The sequence below is a fragment of the Impatiens glandulifera genome, unplaced genomic scaffold (assembly GCF_907164915.1).
Source record: "Impatiens glandulifera unplaced genomic scaffold, dImpGla2.1, whole genome shotgun sequence".
Classification (NCBI taxonomy): Eukaryota; Viridiplantae; Streptophyta; class Magnoliopsida; order Ericales; family Balsaminaceae; genus Impatiens; species Impatiens glandulifera.
This window is the reverse complement of record NW_025919463.1, coordinates 57364-65067: the sequence shown is the minus strand read 5'-3', so window position 1 is coordinate 65067 and position 7704 is coordinate 57364. Positions and strand designations below refer to the sequence as shown.

The 7704-nt window shown below is 31.0% G+C and overlaps 1 pseudogene; it reads right to left on the bottom strand.

Annotated features, from left to right (window-relative positions):
* Window positions 1-2435: 2435 nt before the first annotated feature.
* LOC124918044 lies at window positions 2436-3873 on the bottom strand (annotated as a pseudogene).
* Window positions 3874-7704: the final 3831 nt, after the last annotated feature.

The window sequence follows — 7704 nt, the reverse complement described above, 5'->3', positions numbered from 1 at the left end:
TTCTTTGTCCTAACTTAAGAACTTCGGTCCCTGGTCTCGATTTTATGTCGATTTTTTCGGTCCTTAGTGTCGGTCAGGACAAAGGATTCTCAGTCCTATTTCCCGATCCCGATCCTATAGGACTTAGTCGTCGAGGACCGAGTGTTCTTAAATTGGTCAATAATTGAAGGTTCTATAACTTTTGATACAGGTCATGAAATCATGATCTATAAGTTGTAATAAACTCAAATGATAGTGGGGATTAAAAGCCCTAATCTTGATCATGGTCAATCGATCTCTATAAAGATTAATTTCTCAAAAACGTTTTTAGGTAAAAAAAATGGAATATTTTGAATTAGGCAATCTAAGGTCTAATTCTTGTTCCAACAACTTTGAAATGATGAACATAGTCGAATACAACTAAAACAAGAACATCATAACAGCTTTGTAACAACGTTTGAAATCGAAATTCAAAAAACTTTAGTTGGATCAACACATGATCGGGATGTTGTTTTTATGATTTAGAAATCATCCTAACATGTTTACAAACATACTATTTATATCGAAATGCAAGACTAAAAGTTCAATAACATGAATTTTAAAAAATCCAGTATTTCAATCCAATTTTTCATTTTTTCTATTTTAGATTGATTTGATCAAAACTCTTTCAACATAAAGTTCATATATCATCTAGGGAATGCTTCTAAACAAAGAAACACATAATTGATACTTAGATTGGATCAAACTTGGAAAAATCTAATTTCAAATCATAATTAGAATTACAGTGGATCTGGAAGCTTATCAATACTTGGAGAACACTTCAATGAAGTGTTAGAAGCTTTTCCAAAGTCTGGATCGAAACCTTGATCGCCGTAGTAACTTATACAAAAATTCAGTTTTTTGAATTTTTTGAAAGATCTTTGAATAAGTTGTAATTGTTGATGATTGTTTGATGGATTGGAAGAGGATCATCTAGTGAATATTTATACTCAGTTAGGTTGGTTGAGGAGGTCAAATTCGACTTCAATTTTTCTTATAAAATCTTATCCATAGTTCTGTTCTTATCTTTTTTAGCCTAGCTAGAGCGTATGGTTTGACTTTTAGATATAGAGGAATTTAAGGAAAGAATAAGGAGAGCACATGGGAGAAAAAAAATTAAAGAATAAGGTTGAGAAACTAAGGAGCTAGAGCTTTTAGAAGATCGTCGTTTTTAGCCGCGGGCCTTCTGAGCTCGCGAAGAAGACGATCAAAACAACGTCGTTTTGATTAGTCAAAACGCGACGTTTGAGGTTCGTCAGCGTTTGCCATTTAGGCTAACGGGTTAGCTGTCCCGTTAGTCAATCTAGTGTGGCTCCGGGCGCGCGTGTGTTCTGTTACATCTAGATACGTGGCATGTTTCTGGGCACCGGATAAAAATTAAGTGCTGATCTGATGGTATAGAATCCTGCTGCAACAATTAAACATAATTTTGACTACTCATGATTATCAGTTTATATTTTCAATAAAATGGTTATTTGTAATCGAATTTTAATCCCTTTCTTGTGTTTTACTTCACCAAAAAATCCACAAAAAATATTTTAATAACATAATAAAAATTATGTTTATTTATTTTATTTTTGGGTATTTTAGGATATTTATTAAATTATTTTAAGCCATAAATTATTCCTAATTTATGTTTAGAATCACAATTATATAATTTCAACTCCCTCATGAGTTTAATTTGGGTAAAATAAATACAATATTTTAACCTCAAATTATTTTTAAATTTTTATTTATTTTTCCTAATTAAGGTTTAATTATCACAATAATTAACCCAAATTTGATCTTTAATATCTTTTTAAGTTATCTTGAATTTAAAAATTCAAAGTATTATTTTATTATATTATAAACTAATAATATTATTTTTGAATTGGGGTATGTCAAATTTTGATGCTTACAAATATTATAATGTGTTTTTGTATTTTAATATAAAAAATTGACGATCTTTTAAAATTTTCTCAAACAATTTTTTTAAGAAAATATTTAATAAACCCAAAAAAACCACGAAAACAAGTTTGTAGTGTCTTTTGTCTTATCACACTTTCCCGTTGCACATACAGAAAAAATAATGTCATTAAAGGCCATGAAAATGAAAACTAAATGCTATGGTTTAGTTAATAATATTTTTCTTATCAAATGCGAAATATAATATATTTTTGGGAGACTATGTCTCAACCTCAACTAGTACAATCAGATTATACTTTTTTTTTTTAACACATAGATTATTGTTCATAAATAAATCAAATAAATTTGTTATAAGTTATTGAAGCATATAAAACATGAATCTTTAAAGAACAAGAAAAAAATAATTGCTGTGAGAATATGGTAACTTATTTTAGAAAAAGTTGAACAGAATTACAAGATGTATAGGGTATTACAAAGGAAAATGAATGAATAAATAAATAATTTTGGTTTTAGTGTTTTGAAAAATCACTAGTTGTATTTTATATTTGTATGTGAAGAAGAAGAAAAAAAAATAAAAGAATGGGTGTTTTAATTTTGATTAGAATTGTGAAATGCATCGTCTAAGTCGAGGAGCTTTGCGTTTCTTCTGCTGCAAATCTTGTTTCCAAACATTGGCAATGTCGTGAGAGATCTTCAATGCATCTATGGATACACCAGCCAGACCCTTTCTAGTGAACCCAACTGCATAAAGACCGGCCTTTCCTTTCCCCCATTTGGGAACGGAGTGTTTGGGAATCCGTCTTTTGTGACACAAAAAACTCTGTTTCGTGAAGCCAGTATGGGACGTTGCTACGGTACCCAGTTGCAAGAACGACCGCATCGATCTCTAGCGTTCGACCGTCGACGAGATGCACGGATCCTCCTCCCGATGGAAACCTTTTGATTCCTGGAACAACCTTAACTTCTCCGGATCTGATCTTGTCGAGAGCGCCAATGTCTAGGACGGGCGTCTTCCCGTTGGCGTTCTGCTTCAGCTCTAAGGGACCCATTTTTGGCCTCTTGAGCCCGTATTTCTCCATGTTTCCAAATATCATCCATGAAAACAAGAGCACGATCTTGTCCACTAGCCACAGAGGCAACCACGCCAGCATCAGGGTGGCCAACTCTATGGTCGATCTTCCCAATATTTCCCTTGGCAATACGTGAACCTACAATCAATCAATCAATCAAATAATTAATTCAAAATGTAATTATATGATTATATCGGTGGTATTTGGGGGTAACTTACCGAGCTGCGAACCACCATTGACGGCTCTGCATTGTGGTTACAGAGATCCAGAGAGACTTCCATTCCCGAATTGCCGCAACCGACAACGAGTACTTTCTTCCCTGAGAATCTTTCGCCGGATTTATACTGAGATGCGTGGAGGACTTCGCCGTCAAATTCCTTCAAACCGTCAATCTCCGGCACGACGCACTCTGCATTCTCGCCGGTGGCCACCACCAGCCACTGACAGATGTACTCCACCTCCGACCCGTCCAAATTGGAGACGCTCTTGACGCGCCATAGACGGCAGGCCTCGTCGTACTTGGCGGACTGAACGGACTCGTTGAACTGCGGTTTGATGTCGAACTTGTTTGCGTAGGATTCGAGGTAATCGATGAACTGTTTCTTGGTGGGATATTCCGGAAGTGATCGGGAAATGGGTGTTTGGGGAGTTGGCAGAATTGTTTAGGGAGATGAAGCTTAAGACGATCATAAGTCCTCTTTTGCCAGAGAGAAGCTATACAATCAGCTCTTTCAACGACCACAAACGGGACGCCCTGTTCCCTAAGGCAGGCACCGTCGGCAAGGCCTGAAGGGCCGGCACCGACAATTACCGGACCGTTAACCAAAACGCAGCGGCGGGAGAAGAGATGATCATTTTCTTTTCCGGAAAAACTAAACATTTTAATTGGATCGCTCCTTTTAAATAAGATACTTAATGATCGATCGATTGAGTTAGAGGTAGAGCAGCAAAGCAATCGTACTGTGTAATTGTGTTTGAGTTAAGATACAATTTAGAAATGATTGATATGAAAGAGAGTTTAAGGTAGTGGCTTTATATATATATGTATGGAGGAAGACAGTAATAATAACATGCATGCGGAATGTTATAATTCTAATAAAATAATAATAATAATAATAATAATAATAATAATAATAATAAATTATTATTAGTGCGCTCACTTGGAGTCAAATTTGCACAGACACTTAAGTATGATCTGTTTTTCTAGTTATGTTTTCATTTGATTGTTTTTATATTTCAAATGTACAAGGAGGTCAAACTGAAAATTATACACTTTAGTTTCATTGTAATTAATTATTATTAGGTTCATCAGACAAATATTTAATAATAAATTTTTAATCCTAATTCCAATAATCATCAAACATAACCTTAACTAATGAAGAAAACTTTATTTAATCTATTTTTTTAGAGAGATAGAGAGAGGTTGCATAAATTAATGTTTTTATACCCCTCATGCAAATAACAATAATAATAAAAAACAAAACTTTGTCTTCAAATGTATAATATTACGCAAAAAGGACTAGGGTTCTCAGGTACTCACGCGTTGAAAAAAAAAAAACAAAAATAGTGGAGTCAAACTATGGCTTTAATTTATATATCCCCCACCTAATATATATTATTTTTATTATTATTTTGTATGAAACCTCATAGAAATTACACTAAGGTATCATTAGTAAAAATATATGATTGTTTTAGCCACTCAAAGTCAGGCTATTTAACTTATACACTTGCATGTGGCCTATTTTTTTTTATTTAATAGTATTATATTATTAATATTATTTTTTTCTTTTTTTTCTAGCTTTTTTTATCTCATTTTTATTCTCTTATTTCCGTATTATAATATATTAACCATTTATATTTCATTTTATATTATTAAAATTTTAAATAAAAAAATTACTATTTTAGGGCCAAAAAATTTAAATTTACATTGGCCCCCAAATTATGACGACCCTACTCAAAGTAACCCAAAAAGGCCATTTATAACCCTAACACAAATACTTCTGAACAAATAATTAAACATTCAATTCAGCATAAGACAAGCCCAATATAAGTTTCTAATGGTAAAATATTTTAATTAAAATATTTATAAATTAGTTATACATTATAATAAATTAACTTATATATATATATATTTAACTACTTGAGCTCTTATAATTCAATATTTAATGAAAAATTTTTTTCATCGTCAATTTTTCAAAATCAAATATCTATAAAAAAAAATCAAGGACACCCAAGACAAACTTTCGTTGTCTAATTTCTCAAAATAAGACAAGAGTCGAAAACTAACTAGTAGCATGTGGCTTTAATTTTATTCCCCGACTTTTATATATATAGAAAAAAAGTTATTCTTTACAAGAAGAAAATAAGAATTTGAAAATTGATTAATTAAAGTTTGATGAAGAGAACAAAATATCAATTTGATTGAGGTTTCAACTAATATTGAGAAAATAAAATGATCAAAAACTCAAACAGGTACATTATTCTAAACCGATCTAAAATATAAATATATATAGTTATTTGGATAACATTAATTTTAAGTATACCTTTATTTATAATATATAATATTCTTCAATGCTTTCATACGAGGTGAGCAAAATCTATCACTTGTGATATCATGTTTTATATTTAATTAAAAATAATTTTTAAAATATTATAAATATTTTAGCAAAAGAAGAGACAACAAAAAGCAATATAATACATTATCTATGCCAAAAGAAAAATTAATTCACACACTTTGTATAGAGCTTTGAATAAGATTAATTTTGAATGAAACCTCATGGAAGGTTACACTAATGTGTCATTATGATTATGTTGAACAACTCAAACTAATCCAAAAAATCCAAAAAAATCCAAAGTTATAACCCTAACACAAATACTCCTGAACAAATCATTAAACATTTAATTGATCAGAAGAGGACCAACCAAATATAACTTTCTAATTGTAAAATAGTCTTATTAACTTTTTACAAATTAGTTTTACATTTAATTAAATTAACTTTTATGTATATATAACAACTTGAGCTCTTATAATTCAATATTCAATGAAAAAATAATTTCATCGTCTATTTATTTAAAATCAAATATCGATAAAAGTCGAGGACACCCAAGAGAAACTTGCATTGTCTACTTTCCTAAAATAAGATACTATCGAAAACTGAAAAGACTCTAGACGAACTTTTATCATTATATTATTACAAATAAATTAGGTATCTCTCAACATATCTTTCCTCAAACTCAAGATCTAACAAAATATTATCACCAATCTTGCCTTGACTTTAAACACTCAACCAACTTGAACCTTTTACCTCCCCTTAAACAAATTAATTTGCAATCTTCTAATTTTTTAATCCAAAATGACATGTAATTCAAGAATATATTTTTCAAGATTCACTAACTATCTTCTTGTGTTTTCACCACGCTTCAAATGATTATCCATATTTTTTTAAAAAAAATTGCGAATATCCCTTTTAAAATTTATCGAGTCTCTTATCTGGTCTATTTTTTATGATTAAGAATCTCATTCACCTTTTTGCATTAATGACAATTCAATAATCACATTCGTCTTCGAATTGACCGAGTCTCTTATCTAGTCTTTTTCATAACTAAGAATAAACATCTCCTCAATAAATGATAAATCAATAATCTCATTCATTTAAACTATAATCTACAATGCATAAAGTTGTTCAAGGTCTCTAGATGTTTTCACCTCAACTTAACTATTTGTTTCTCTCTATCTCTCTGTTTAACATTATAGAGCGAAATATTATTTTCCTTTCCGAATCCTCTTTTACTTCTAAGATATGTAATTGATCTCCCGAATTCATTCATATGCTTCAAAACATATTTTAGCGTATATTTTTAACTTGCATTAATTTGAAATATATTTTTAACATCATGCTATTTAGATATCATTTATCAATGATATTCTTTAGTTTCTAGAATCCTGAATCTAGATATGATTAATACCTCTATGAATACATAGATATCGTGTCGCAGATTCAGTTTCAAAAACAATCAAACTTTTTCACACGTTAAGTTATGATCACCTCTCAGTTAACATATTGAGAAGGGTGTAGACGTTTGATCCTCTTAGGTAAAGGTATGTAAAAAAGAAACACCAAATGTGAAATCAGGATTTAAAAGATCAGTAAGGATAAGGAAATATCATAAGTTTTATTAACTTTATCAAAACGATCCAAAGTAGATCTTGATATTTGAATAGAGACTATTAGATTAAACACTCTCGAATGTCTTACAAAGAGTTTGAGAATTTCTTGAAGAAGCTTGTGGAAAAGTTAAATGCCCAAACTTGGAACAGTGTTTCCAACATAGGCGTTTCATATCTAATGGAGGTTATGTGTGAGAACTCAAGGTCTTGTGGGTTAAAGAAAACAACAACAACGAGGACTCACAACGAACAACACCGTGTTAGTTGAGATATTGAAATCATAACTTATTGTTCATCATAGATTATTTTCCGGATTGCTAAACGCAAGTATAAAAGTGTATTGATTCTATTGGATATACACTGGTCACAAAAATAGATGGTGAAATAGACACTCACAAAGATTGAGATATTGAAATCACCACTTGTTGTTTCCCTAGGATTTTGTCCAGTCTACTAAACGCAATAACAAACGTATATCGACTCTATGAGATATACCCTAAGCATGTCTAGAATAAAAAATGAAGGAAAAACACTTTGAGGCCC